The 15,383-nt window shown below is 47.1% G+C and overlaps 1 protein-coding gene across 1 annotated transcript in view; it reads left to right on the plus strand.

Moving 5' to 3' along the window:
- Positions 1 to 13,423: 13,423 nt before the first annotated feature.
- Positions 13,424 to 15,383, plus strand: part of LARS2 (leucyl-tRNA synthetase 2, mitochondrial) — a 106,080-nt gene continuing 104,120 nt past the window's right edge. The window contains exon 1 of the mRNA XM_077811134.1: positions 13,424 to 13,509. The gene's annotated coding sequence lies outside the window, so the exon portion shown is untranslated. The remainder of the gene's footprint in view (positions 13,510 to 15,383) is intronic.

Here is a 15,383-nt window from a genome sequence, read left to right on the forward strand (position 1 = left end):
TTTCCATCATCTACAGGGTTTACAGTTTTGTTCAATATCTTTCAGCACCCCCATTACACATATGGTTCCAACACCCCGGCAGTGAGACAAGAGCAAAGGAGAGCAGTTGGCCAGAGTGCCATGCCCAGAATGAGATGCATTTACTGTGGGAGACAGCATGAGCTGGTAAAGAGAAGTGCCCTGCAGTAGGACAGCATTGCAAGGAAATTTGAACCATTTGAGCAATGTGTGCATGAGCAGAGGAACATAGGCGCCAACTTTCCCCAACACGACCTCCCCCCTCACCCCCCGCCCCGACTCCACCCCTGACCCGCCTCCTCCTGCCCCTGCCACGCCCCCCTTTTTTAACCCCTTCCCCAAATCCCCGCCCCAGCCCCACCTCTTCCCCAAGTGGACCGCTTTCCCCCTCCCTCCCAGCGCTTGCCACCGTGAAATGGCTCTTTTGCGGCAGCAAGCGCTGGGAGCTAGGGGGAGAAGCATGGAAGGTGCGCTCAGGGGAGGAGGTGGAGGCAGAGGTGAGCTGGGGCAGGGAGCTGCCGGTTGGTGCAGAGCACCTACCAATTTTTCCCCATGGGTGCTCCAGCCCTGGAGCACCCACGGAGTTGGCGCCTATGCAGAGGAAGGTCTCCTAAAGATTATCAGACTTGTACAAGAGGGGATGGCACATCAGACAGTGGTGATGACATCATGACTCTCTTCTAGAGTCCAAGAGCTTGTCAGGTTAAGGCTGTCAGGGTAGGAAAGCAACAGCAGGAGCAGCAAGTTTGTATAATTGTTGGTGGTGCCCAGAACGGGCCCAAGTCCTCCCACCCCTCCTCCCACACATACCTGCCTTGTAAGCCGATATATATTTTTTTAAATAATGTAAAAATGTGAGGGCTCTGGGGTGGGGCTGGGGATGAGGGATTTGGGTGTGGGAGGGGCTTGGGCAGAGGGTTGGGGTGCAGGGGTGAGGGCTGCAGGGGGAGCCGGGGATGAGGGGTTCATGGTGCAGGAGGGGGCTCAGGGCTGGGGCAGAGGGTTGGGGTGCGGGGGGGGTGAGGGCTCTGGCTGGGGGTGTGGGCTCTGGGGTGGGGCAGAGCTGGGGATGAGGAGTTTGGGGTGCATGCAGGCTGCCCCTGGCTCTGGCCAGAGAGGACTTCCCCCAGTCCTCTCCCCACCGGCAGCAGCGAGTTCTGGGAGAGGGGCCCCGCTTTCCCACCAGCAGCAAGCTCACCTCGCACTGCTGTCACTGCATGTGCTCCTAGGGCCCCTCTCAGGTCCAGGAAGCCCCCTCGCCTCCACTACGGTAGGTGCCGGAGGGGGCTGCCATCACGTGTGCATCTCCTGCCCTGCTGCTGCCTCTCACTGTAGCCTCAATGGGGGTGGGGGATGGAGCTGCCCCTTGCCCAGTGTGGGGCAGGAGCGATGACTGCAGGCAGGGGGGCCCCCTGTGCTGGTGGAGGGTCCTGCCGGAAAAGGGAAGGGCCCATCTGAGATGGAAGGGCAGGGTCAGGGTCAGCCTGGGTCAGCCTGCCCTGGCACTAGTGGTTGGGGGGCACTAGGACCCTGCGGCAGCAGTTGATGCCAGGAGCCGGCAGAGCAGAGCAAAGCAGCTGCCCGCTGCCCAGGCAGGGAGGGATGCTCAGGGGAGGCACACAGGGGCGGCAGGTCAGGGCCAGGGGAGAGACCTGGCCCCTAACATTGGTGGAGCCAGGGTCCCGTGCCTGAATATTGCAGGAGCACGGGCACCACAGCCCCATAAAACTCTCCGCCCCTGAGCAACAGTGGACAATACCAACCTCCAAGCATGCAACAATGCTCACAGGGAAATGTCCCATGAGATTTCAGCTGGATAGTGAGGCCTCTGGCAATGAGATTCCTTGGGGTGAATTGCACTTGAACACACTCAATACAAACAGCAGGCACAATCTACCGATGTACAATGAGAACATAATGCAGCCCATAGGAAAATGTGACTTAGTAACTAACCTGAATAACAACAGATGGGACCAACTGACGGTGGTGGTGGTGGACGGTAAGCACCACAGCCCTCTCTGGGGGAATACAGCGATACAAGCCTGGGATGTGATCAAAGTACAGCATCAGTAGGGTGACCATATTTCGCAAAGGGAATATGGGACACCACCCGGAGCTGTTCCAAGTCACTTGCCCAAGACCCCCTCACCACCCCATGCGCGAGGCTAGGGTCTCTGGAACCCTGCCTGCCCTCCTGCACGAGCACAGCCTCCCCCTACAAGCGGCTGGCATCGTGGCTTGCCCCCCTACATGTTCCACTGCACGCCACCTTTTTGACAAAAGTGAGCATTTGTCCCAAGAGCAAATGGGACAAACGCCCACTTTTGACAAAAAAGTCAGGACAGCTGGGACAGAGCTTAAAAAAGGGACTGTCCCGGCCGAAACAGGACGTATGGTCTCCCTAAGAATCAGAATTTTATAGCTTGCAGTGCAAGAAGCAAAATGGATAATGGAAACAATTTAAAAAGCATATAAGGATGTCACAGGCGACAGGTGCCTCGAAGGAAAGCTTAGCCTGGAAGTAGACCTCACGGTGAAACCTGTGTGCTTACCATGAAGAAAAATTCCAGTGGCACTAAATAATCCAGTTTGCAAGGAGCTCAAAAGTCTGCAGAGCAGGAGTATCATAGCACCTGTAGAGGCCAGTACAGCCTGGGTAAGCAGCATGGTGTGGTAAAGAAACCAACAGGCACATTATACATCTGCATAGACCCAAAGCCACTGATGCAGGCATTGAACAGCTGCCACTATCAACTGCCCACAACTGATGACATCTTGCCTGAACTTTTCAAAGCCAAAGTCTTTATGATCTGTGATGTGAGGAATGGGTTTGGGCACGTAAGCCTAGATAAAGAGTCCAACCTGCTGACAACCTTTGCTGACACCATTTGTTCGCGACAGACGGCTGCACATACTGATGGGCATAAGCCCAGCACCAGAGGTTTTCCAGAGGACACTCACCCAAGTACTGGAAGGACTGCCTGGGGTGAAAATAATTGCAGGTGATATTCTCACTGTAGGTGAAGGGAGCAATGATACCGTAGCTGAACGAGACTGACAGAAAACTGAAAGCTTTGCCACAGCAATGCAGGGACAATAACAAAAAATTGTGGAAAAAATTGTGACTCAAACAGTGTAAGGTGACACACACTGGATGTCTGCTCACAGCACATCCCAAACATCAAGACAGTCAAAGACATGCCAGTTCCAGTGGATGTTAAAGGGGTACAGCACTCAGGAATGAAACATTTTCCATCCCAGTTCTGGCCACACTTGGCTGCACCAGTGAAACGCTTACGTCAGCTCACAAGGCAAGATGTGGAGTGGGTCTGGGCAGGTCCCCAACAGCAAGCATTTGACAACAAGTGGTAATGATTTCCCCTGTCCTGAAGTTCTACTAGCCAGGAGAGCACACTGACAGTGTGATGCATCAGAGAAAGCACTGGGTGTAGCTCTTTTGCAGGAGTAGCCAGTTGCTTATGCCATAAGAATCCTCTCAGAAACTGACTGCAGTATGTCCAAACAGGAAAAGAGCTTCTGGCTGTAGTATTTGGAGTGGACCGATTCCATCAGTACACCTATGGCCACCCAGTAAGAGTGCAATCAGACCCCTAGAGACAATCATGGCAAAGCCCCTTCTTAGTGCTCCAAAGAGATTGCAGCGCATGTTGATGCATCTCAATGCTACCAGGTGGAGATCAGATCCAGCCCAGGATGATTACTGTTGTTAGCTGACACTGTGAGCAAGGCATATGTACCCAGTATCAGCGAGTTGGGGGAAGGGAATCAGGACATTGAATCCATTCACATGCTGCACTATCTCCCGGTTTCAAGAGCAAAGCTGGTAGAACTCAAAGAGGCCACAGAAAAGGGCATCCCACAACAGGCAGTTGAGATCTATACTAGCTATGTGGCCAGAAGACAAGAGCCAACTACCAGTAGGAGCAAAGTCATATTTTTCAAATCAAAGATAAGCTGAGTGTGCAGGATGGAATCATATTTTGAGGACAGAGAGATGTTGTCCTCACCTCATTACATAAGGATGTCATGCAAAAATATGTACTGCAGACTTGGGCATTGACAGCTGACTTAGACGGGCTCCAGAGCGTGTTTACTGAGCGGGAATGAACACACAGCTCTGCTCCTTGATAGAAGGGTGTGACACCAGCCAGTCGTGTGATTACCACCAGCAGAAAGACTCTGTTACCACATGAGCTGTCCACCTGAACATGGGAAAAGGTGAGAGCGGACTTTACCTTCAAGGAAAAGCAGTACTTGATTACAGTGGATGACTAATCAAATTTCTGGGAGGTTGGTGCCCTGTGTGATACACGAAGCAAGTCAGTGATTGGCAAATTGAAGGAACATTTTGTGAGATATGACATTCCGGACACTGTATTCACCAACAACGGACTCCAGTTTGCCCCAGAAAAATTAAAGTAATTTGCATGCAAATGGGAGTTTGACAACCACATCACCTCCCCAGCATACCCACAAAGTAATGGTAAGGTGGAAGCAGGTGTGTAAATTGCTAAGAGACTGTTACACAAGGCTGTTTCTTCTGTTCTTTGTTAGCATTTTGGCACCTAGGAACACCCCATTACTGGGGTTCCAAAACAGGCTGGTGCAGGCACTGCTGGGACAAAGGACCAACCCTGCTATCAATGAGGGGAGACCTGTTGTAGCCAGATGGATGGGGACGCTGAGGAGAGGAGATGGCCAACAATCAGAGAAAGCCGGTATCATTAGTGCTGCGGAGTGTTGCTGATGCTACGGCATCGTTACTGCTGCACAGCCTTTGGTTCACACTGTTAGTTATACCGAGGGCTCCAGCAAGGCCTGCAGCACGTACTAGAATACAACAGGTCAGCCCTGGAGTCAGGCACTGTGAGGATTCAGCCTTTAGAGAGACGCCAGAGAGAGCGGACTAAAGGAGTGGTGAGGGGTGCAGTGGCACCCAGGTCATTCGAGGTGACTGCAAGAGGGAGAAGTGATCCAAAGGAGCAGAAGACACTTATGAGCCAGCGGACACAACACCGAGAGAGAACCTACACAGAGACAGAGAACCATCCAGAAGCCAACCCCATAGGGATGGAGAAGACTCCACAGAGAGATAGTTTGCTGGCCTCTGAGTCAGGTGACAGGAAGACACACATAGGCCACTTCTGGTGTGGTCATGGTTGAGGAGACCAAACTATCTCAAAGATTATGTAACCAAACCAGCTGAGTCTGTGGTAAAGATGAGACTCCAACTCAGCTGTGTGCTAGCAACCTCTGGGTGAAGGGACATGGGGTGGGGGTCTGAGCATCAATTATTTGTTCCTAATGTTTATATTTAAGATGTTTGTAAAAACAGTAAGATGTATCATGATCAGTGAAACTGGAGTGAGGTGGGCACATGTTCCCTGGAGGACCTTATTGATGGGTAATCAGAAAAACAGGAAATGTGGAGACTTGGGAGTTAGGCTGGAAGCAACTCAGCCACATGGACAGAGCAGTCTACCAGGTTTAGTAAAGTTCCACTTGCTCAACTTTAACCTGCACACAGCTTCATTCCGTGTGAATGAAACAGCCAGCATAGATTCATAGATTTTAAGGCCATTATGATCATCTAGTATGATCTTCTGCGTAAACCAGGTCATGGAATCCTATCTAGTAATTCCTGAATCAAGCCCATCAAGTCAGACACTGAAAGAAGTTTCTCCAGATGGCATTGTTGCAAACTCTGAGCATGCTTACCAGATTGGGCCCACAAGCGAGTTAGGCAGGGGAAAGATGGGCATTCCCCTGCCTAACTCGCTTGTGGGCCCAATCTGGTAAGCATGCTCAGAGTTTGCCTTTCAGGCTGGGCCCCTATAGCTGAGCTTACAGTAAATGGCGTTGGGTGGAGGAGAAGCTCGCTCATAACTTTTAGGCAAGTGTTTAGGGTACTTACTTGGGATGTAGGAGACCCCTGGGTCAAGTCACCCCTCACCGCAATGAGAGGCATCTAAATCCCAGAATTAGGCCCCGCTGGGATTCATAGAGCCCAGGCACCTTTGTTTCTGCCACTGGGCCTTCCTGCTGTGGCCCCACACCAGGCAAATGGGATTTAGATGCCTAAAGTGGCAGTTAGGTGCCTAAATCTTTTTGTGAATCTAACCCTTACTACAAAGCAAAGTTCTCATTGTAGTAAGCACCACTCAACGCATAAATGTTTGCAGGACTGGGCAATTGTATGTGCAGAATGTTTATCAGGCTATCATCTGAAATTTAGATGATAAAGCAACAAATAATAATACTGCTGTGTTTTGTTTTCACATCTTCCCCTAATAAATTAACAGAAGAGTTGTAATTGTATCTAACGTAAAAGCATATTTGTAGAACCCTGCAAATATCAATTTTTTTGGATCAGATGTGGACACAAATTTTGTATCTGCACATGGCTCTACATATTTGTTTAGCACATAGCTCTTCCATAAGCATTTTAAAGGGCGATTCGATTAGTTCAGTGTTATTCCAGATTATCTCTTGCTATAAGCAAATGAAATATATAAGTAGATTTTCAGAAAGAGAAAAATGATTTTTCCTGCAATGAATGGATTAAAAAGATAAGACAAAAGTCTATCTAAGTGATTGGCTGTAATCTTGATGACAAGCTTGGAAAAAATATAGGTCAGTATATTTCAGGAAAAATACTTCTAAAAACAGTTTTAAGACATTCATGTGTTTAAAAAACACACCAAAAATTCTGTATAAAAACTGGTTGTGGTTTGACATTTTTAAAATGTTTCTTACAGCTTAGTAGCACACACAACACCCTCTGAGTTAGAGCCAGATTTTCCCACTCTTACTCATTCTGAATAGTACCTTCTCTGTGGGTAATCCTCTTAAAATGAATGGAACTACTCACAGAGTAAGGTTGTACTCAGTGTGAGTGAGGGAGGCAAAATCTGTCTCTCAGTTGCTGCCAATATATTAAGTTGAAAACCAGATAAAGAACCAGAGTCTAATAACTTTACACTGAATAGCACTTTACCTCACAAGTAGTCTCGTTGACTTTGGTGGAGTAAGGTCAATTAAGAGTGTTGGAATCTGGACACAACTAAAGTTACTTTCATTCAGTTTACCTTCCTATTTAATCTAGCCCCTCTTTAAACTAATACATTTGTCCTGCTCTACTCAAAGAGATTATTTCTATGTATTTTTGCCCTTCTATAAGAGCCATTGTCTTCTGATCATTCCCGCATTGGAGGGCTGCTTTTACAAATGATGGGTCCAGTACTGTATATCTTGTTTGCTACTCCTAGTGACTTTGGGCCTCACACTGATAACAGTTACTGAGCTTCAATCTAGACAGCTACGTAGAAGATTGTTAACATGAAAGTTCCTTGAAAGTTACACTTTCAAAGCAACGTAAGCAGCTGTGGCCCCTAATGCTGGTTATTTTTCACAAAAAAACCCTAATGTACATCATTTTAAGGTTTGCCTTGATGCTGGATCCCAATAGTGGAATGTGCCAACTGTTCTCAGACAGCTGATTGATACCTGACAATCTGCAGCTGATTTGAAAATTCACATAGCGACACTGTAACTTATTCATGCAAAGATTTGGGATGGAAAAAGCTGTTGAGAAACTCCAGTTACCATCACTTAAGAAGAGCCAGGCAGAGGCAATGGACTCAGTTTGCTTCTCCTTACACTGTGATAAATCAGGCATAATTCCAATGGACCTTAATGGAATTACATTCATGTAAGAAAGGGTAGAATCAGACCCGTGCTTATTTCATTTTCTGTGGCACAGAGGTTATAATTGAAGTATATTTGATAGATGTACACAGCAAAGCTGAAGGCTTATATCTGGTAAAAATTATTTTTAATGATGTAAGACACCCAGATGTACAAAGAAATAACAGATCACCAAGCTCTAAGCACTGTATTACATAACCAGAAGTTCATTTTACTCCACTTGAACACAAGGGTAAAAAATACAGTCAATGGTTGCCAGCAGCTAAAGGGTGCAATCAACAGAAAGAAGTATTTCTTGTTCCTTGTGCACACCCGTGGTAATTACAAACAATTATTAACTGACTTCTTTAGACAACTGGGTAAGATTTTATTTTCCAGCCAGAGATAGAATTAATTATGCTGCTTTTAGATTGTCTTTATGGACTTTTGTGTTTTCCTCATTAGTTCAGTTTTTTAATAAAACAATTACTAGCCCTATTTCTGGGCTATTGCCAGGCAAACACAAAGGAGATGTAGAAACTTTATAAAGATCCAGCTGTGTATTGCATAGTTAGATATATTTTACATATGCTGTGATAGGGCCCATTTGGATTCCTAATAAATATGATGGTAGCTTAGTTGCAGCAGTGCTCGAACTGTCCAGGCCCTGATCCTGCAAATGATTATGCATGTGCATATCTTTATTCAGGTAAGTAACTTACTTCCATGACACTATTCAAGTGTGTAAAGTTAAACACTTGCAGAAATGTTTGTAAGAGTGGGACCTAAAGATTTAGCATGGTTTGGGGACATGGTTAGGGTCCCATTTCCACTGCTAAAAGGAACTATAGTATAACTACCCAGACAAGGTGGTAGTTTAGCTGGACTCTTAATGCCAGCATGTGTGATGGATTGTGTACATAATGTGTGATTTGTTTTTAAACTGTATTTAAAGCCACTAGTTACTATGGTGATTGGTACTAAGCAAGAAAACATATTTTTCAGTAATTTTCTGAAGACACTTTTTTGTCCCTCCCCTTCTGTCACTGGTGTCACAGTTCAGGGCATATACCCCTATATTCCCGCTCCATGGTCCAGCAAGGTCATCCACTCTAGGCTCCTCACCCATCACCTCTCTTGAGAGGAGACCCTGTCTGTCTCCCTCCTGACCTGGGTTTTTCCAGGTTCCCTGCTGTGAAGCCCTCGGGACAGCCAGGGCTATAAGTCATTTTGTTGTCAACTGCCTTCAGCATGAGGGAGTCTTGCCTGTTCCAGCTAGCTGTTAGTTCACTAACACAACCAGCCTGTCAGCCATTCAACCACTCTCTTCTGAATGACAACAGATACTGGTGGACAATAGATATACCTGAGTCCCTTTAAAATGTCCCCTCTTTGTATCACTGGATACCCGCAGAAATCCCAGATCCTCTGTTCCCAAAGGAACAGTGTAACCCAGTTTACCTTAGACCACTGCTCTTCTGTCTCACACACGGCACCTGAGTTTGATTGTAGTAAAAACAAGGGCATTTAAGAAAGTATAAGGTTCAAGAAAGATTCAAATAAATCAAATGAGAGCAATGGAAATAAATGGTTACATACAAAACAAAATAATAAAATGCAAACTTGAGTCTACACTTATTACTAGGTACCTTTCCTATTTCATAAAGTAGATTCTCACCACAAAGTTCAGTCTTTTGCAGCGTTTGGTAGTGCCAGAAGCCAGGACCAAATTTTTCATGAAGCACCTCCTTCTCATCAAGGTACCTACCCCTCTAGTGAATGGATTACTTTTGGGGGAATTCTGCACCAAAAAAAAAAAAAATTCTGTGCCAAAAAATTAAAAATTCTGCACACAATATTCTAAAATTCTGCATATTTTGTTTGTTACAATAATACAATATAATCACACCAGTTTCAATTATTTTGGTAATTTATTTCAAAATACCTTTCAGCAAATATGTCTGTAACAATACAGACATTCAGGAAAAGTCTGTAACATACAGATTCAGGAAATGTGTTTTGACAAATAGATTCCGTACTAGGCATATTCATACAGAACTTTGAGTAATAATTCATTTAAACTACAATACAGAAACGTATTTCCCACATCTCTCAGGAGCAGTGCAAAGGTTTGGGGTAATTGGGGTAATGGAGGAGCTGAAGTAGAGGGAAGTAATTGCTGGGAAGAAGCCTGGGTGTGAACTTGAGTGTGTGGGTGGGAGAAGTATAGAACAAGAGTTTTTTTGTGGGGAGGGATTGTTAGGGAGCATCCCCCATGCAGATCCTGCCTGACCCCTAACCTCTCTCATTCAGTCTGGCACATCTGCCCCTGTCCCATGTGTTCTTGCACCCCCCCCACCCCAGCCACCCGCTCATCCCCATCTGGCCCTGCACCCCCACTCAGCCACCCATCCTCCCTATCCCTGCAGCCCCCACTCAGCCCCTGCCCCAGTGTGTCCCCCCACTAAGCCTTCTGAACCCCAGTCTGTGACCCCCCCTAGCAGTTCCATGCAGACAGTCCCCCCATATTCTGTGCCTCCTGATCTGGCCCCACGGGCAGGGCACTGTGAAGAACACAGCCTTTTCTCTTCCCTATCCACCTCTAGGAGCAGCTGCTCTGTTATGGTACCACAGCAGACCCTGATGGGTGAAAGATGTAATTGCAGCACCTCTCCAGCAGAATATATTTTCCGCAGAGAAAAAAAATTCTGTGCGAGAGATTAATTCTGCATGTGTGCAGTGATGCAGAATTCCCCCAGTGTCTTTCTCCATCCTGTGATATAGTGAATCAGTCTTTTGTCTTTATTCATAGACAGGGTGATCCCTTTTTACGTCCAAGTAGTTTCAGTGCTTATGCTTTGTTTTTGATGGTTTTCCATTGACTTTTCTGGGTTTATGAAACAGTGGATAGTTGAGTAATATATTATGTAATCAGCTAGCCAGGGCAGGGTGATAATTCCCTCCTGTTTGAATACGCCATCACCAAGACATATGATTCCCTGGTGATTCTCTTTCACTCCAGGACCATAAGGGCATAATTTTCTGTATAGTTACATTATTCCTTAAATATTACTTGTACACACATCTCACAACAAATTACGAGCTTTCAGTAGAGATCTCACATGCTATCCTTTATGGATAAATACCATGAAAGTGGTGTATTGGGTGTAGGAGTTTCTTGTAAGAACAGCAAACCCTTTGCCAGTTGGCACCAATGGGCCTCTATGTCACATCTTCCTACACAACGAGTTCCCCAGCAAGCCAACCTAAGTTGGCCAGCATCTGTACCTTGCTTACAATTTGAAGTAACAATATAATTGTCCACAGCCGTAAGTTACCACACAACCCTTTCTAAGCAAGCACAAAGAAAAGGAGTACTTGTGGCACCTTAGAGACTAACCAATTTATTTGAGCATAAGCTTTCGTGAGCTACAGCTCACTTCATCGGCTGTAGCTCACGAAAGCTTATGCTCAAATAAATTGGTTAGTCTCTAAGGTGCCACAAGTACTCCTTTTCTTTTTGCGAATACAGACTAACACGGCTGTTACTCTGAAACCTAAGCAAGCACATTTATTCCTAAGGTAAAAAGTATTATGGTACTGTTGCCGGCACCCAGTGCCGAGAGGCAAAACAACAGCAGGGGTTTGTTACCCGGTGTGCGTCACCCAATAATCACAACAGGGTGGAGAAGCAGAAAAGTTTATTTGCAGCTGCAAACAAGGTACAGGGAGAATAGAATCTCAAATCCTGCACACAGAGCAGGAAGTTACACAGGCTTTTATACATCCTTTCTTCAGCATACTTATCCAATAGCAAGCTGCCCTAAGTATCCATATAGCCAGCCAATACAGTTACCAGCTAGTTCCCTTGTTTTTTGTATCATTTGTTAAACTATACATAAAGCTGCTTTATTCAGCATTGTTCCTAAGGTAAAAAGTATTATGGCACCAACATATTAAAAACAATAAAAGAACATACACCACATACTAATAAGCTTACTAGAGATCAGCCCAGCTCCAATCTTGGGTTCTGGTAGGATTCAGTCCTTCAAACCCTACCAAGGGGTTTTTCTGTGGTCATAAGTTCATAGCAGCTTTTGCTCAGAACAAGGAATTCTATGTGTATGTTAGCCTTTCCATTATACAGCTGGGGTTTTTGATATCCAGAGACTGAATAGTTAATCAGCCAGACAATGGTTCTCTCCTTCAGAAGCTGGGTCAAGAAGTGGAAATTTGCATTTACCTCATCCCAGCTATTTCACAGGAAACCTGCTTCTCTTTGTCTCAAAAATTCATTCTTTTCTGGCACAGTCTTTCAAATAGTCCTTTGATGCTCATAACACTTCCCAGGATTTACTTTGGCCACATAGCTCCTTGAGAGAAGCTGTGTACAATTCCACATTAATACATGAACTTTGCATTTATCCGACAATGGACTCCACAGCTATTTAAACTTAATTCAGTAAGAGTGCCCAAAGCTACTGCAGGAAAGTGCCCTCTCTCTCACAACTAGATTTTGGATTAAAAACATCTAGCCAACTTTGAAAGGGGAGGGGTCCATATCTCCAAGGCAGCTGAGTTCAAAACAATGAGCAAAGCAGCGCTGGAGGAATTATGGGACACTTCCGAAGGCCAATTGATTGCTTTCTACGCTGCAATGTGTTTACACTGCCAGTACAGCGCTGGAGCCTCTGTGCTTCAAGGCTGACGACTCTGGTCAAGGTGGCTTCTTTTTGCAATGCTGCAACAGAGGAGTTTCTTCACTGTAAGTGGCTTGGCAGTGTGTACACCTTGGGAGTTACACCACAGAAAGCTGCTTTACTGCACGGTAACTTGCCAGTGTAGACAAGGCCTTTGTGGGTAAAGTTTTGGGTGAAGGCTGAGGCTGGATCTTATTTTATTTAAGCATTCTGCCCCTGCATGGGTAAAAGAGCGCTGGGAGCAGGGGCTTTGCTTTCTCCACGTTCCACCTGGGCACTATGAGGCCCCAGCATTTATTTTTAGAAAATAAATACAAGTACAAAATAAGGAGCAGAGGGTTTTTTTAGTAGTTGGGTTTGACCATTAAACACCAAACGCAGCTGGCTGAGGGCCTGTCTTGTGAGACATTTTTTGTTCCAGTCCCACACCCCAGTGGCCCGTGTGATGCGAGACGAGGGGGTTTCCCCCGGTGGGGAGAACAACAAACACCCCAGGCTCTAGTGGCACGGAGGCAAGCCTGGTTCTGCAGGGGCTCAGCGTCTCTAGAGTTACACCCACGGAGCTACCTGCCGGCACGGAGCTTCCCGCCCGGGGCAGCCGGTGAGGCGGCTCAGGTGGCAGGTTCCTACGCGGCATTAGCTGGGGGTGGGGCGCGACTGCCCAGCGAGTGCAGCAGCGGGGGCCAGGCAGCAAAACGCACCCCCGGCGCGCCCAGGGGATCAGCGGCCGGCGCACAGCAGGGGGCTCCGAGTCCTGACTGCCGCGTGGCCCTCCCCACGGCTTGGCGCGAGCCTGCACCTGGCGGGGCCCTGCCGCTGGATGCGGTTGGCTGGAGACGCCACATGGGCACCCAACCCCCCAACCCGTGCCGCCTCAGGGCCAGAGGGGACCCCAGAACCCCGCCCCTCCCTCATGGCCCCACCCTGCGGTCCGCCTCCTCTGGGGGCGGGCGGGGCGAGCTGCGGGGGTGGGGGCGGTATCTGCGTTGGAGGCGGTAAAAACATGGCGGCGCCCAGTGTGAAAGCGGAAGCCAGCCGGAGCGCGTGAGGGGGGTGCACGCTAGCCGCCGGGGCTCGCGCGCAGGTAACACGATCCTCTCTCTCTCTCTCTCACACCCGCGCGCACAGGCGTGGCTCGCGACGGCCCCCTCTTTCGGCATCGGCATAACGGCCCCGAATTCATACTGCCCCCACGCGACCTTCCCCGTAACGGCCCCAACCGTCCCTGAGCCCCCAGCTCTCCCCATAATGACTTCCTGGCGAAACCATCGCCCAGCCTGTAGCAACTCCCTGTCTAGCACTGTGCAGCGAGTACTCCTCCTGCACCAAGCAGCCTCTATCCCAACAACTCTTTGCCCAAAGCACCCTCACCCCTAACCTAGACCCCCCATAAGTACTCCTTCCCCAAAGCAGCTCAGTAGTTTGAGCATTGGCCTGCTAAACCCAGGGTTGTGAGTTCAATCTTTGAGGGAGCCATTTAGGGATCTGGGGCAAAAATTGGGGATTGGTCCTGCTTTGAGCAGGGGGTTGGACTAGATGACCTCCTGAGGTCCCTTCCAACCCAGATATTCTATGATTCTAACCCCAGCACTGCCACCCCAACCTAGAACCTGCATAACTATTCCTTCCTTAACCTAGACCCCCCCCCCATAACTTCCCGCTTCCCCAAAGCATCCTCCAATGTCAGCACTGCCACCCCAACCTAGAACCTCTATAACTATTCCTCCCCAACCTAGAACCCTATAACTATTCCTTTATAAAGCATCTCCTAGCCTAGACCTCCCATAACTATCCTGCAAAATGTCCTTCTCCCAGAACTCCTACCCCAACCTAGAATCCCCATAACTATACCTCCCCAAAGCATCCCCATCCCAGAACCCCCATCTGTAACCTAGAACCCCCAACCCTACCTTAGAACCCCCCCTTAACTACCACCCTAAGCATGTCCAAGCCACATCCTAACGCAGAACCTCCTATAACTACTTCCTCTCTAAAGCATACCACAACCCCTTCCATCACCACTCTGGTGACAAGCACTGCTGTGTAGCTAACTCCTCTCTCCCAAGCTGCTCACTCAGTACAATGTGCTCTCTCACATCAGCGCAGTACACGAAGAGTGGCTTCACAAGGTTTTATCCTTTTTTGTTCAGAATTCAATAAAGAGAAAATGACTTTCAATGATTTATTAATCATTATTATTTGTATTACACTGCAATAAAGTTATTCAGTTGGAGGGAACTTATGTTTTTAGTCCAATGAATGACTTAGAGACCCCACTGTAAGTTAAATCTTTCAGGGTCTTGATTCCATTCCACACAAATGGTTTGTCTCTTTTGATTGAAGGATTCAACTACACTAGGTTCAGTAAGAGGAAGAAATTTGTGAAGCAGTAATGCTAAAGAAGACCACCCAGGGGGATGAGAGGAGAAAATAGTTTGCAGTGCAACAGATCAGCAAAATGGCCTATATAGTTTTGAGCTGCATAGTTAGAGACCTCACATCATGGAATGAGGTGGTGGTAATATACCACCTGGCTCTTATATATAGTGCTTTACAAAGGAAGTCAGTATCATTCTATCCATTTTATAGATGGGGAAACTGAGGCATGGGAAGGTGAAATGACATGCCCAAAGTCATCCAGAAGGTCAGGAGAACCCAGATCTCTTGACTCCAGTGCTCCCTAGCCATTTTCTATATAAAAAAATTAAACTTCTAACTGAAATGTTATACCACTACAACTTTCAAAGGAAGACTTGGTCTAAGGATGGAGAAGAATTGGCATGCTGCAGGGGATATTAGCAGGAGCAATGGGATGAGATTAAAAAGGGAAATTTAGGATGAATCTCAGGAAGATCTTCCTGCCAATGAGGTGCTTTTTTTAAATGTATTTTTTTAAGGCTGTGTAATATTCTTCTAATAGAAGTAGGAAAAGCTGCTAGCACTAGCAACAGTGCTATT

Source organism: Eretmochelys imbricata, chromosome 2 (genome assembly GCF_965152235.1).
Source record: "Eretmochelys imbricata isolate rEreImb1 chromosome 2, rEreImb1.hap1, whole genome shotgun sequence".
Taxonomy (NCBI): Eukaryota; Metazoa; Chordata; order Testudines; family Cheloniidae; genus Eretmochelys; species Eretmochelys imbricata.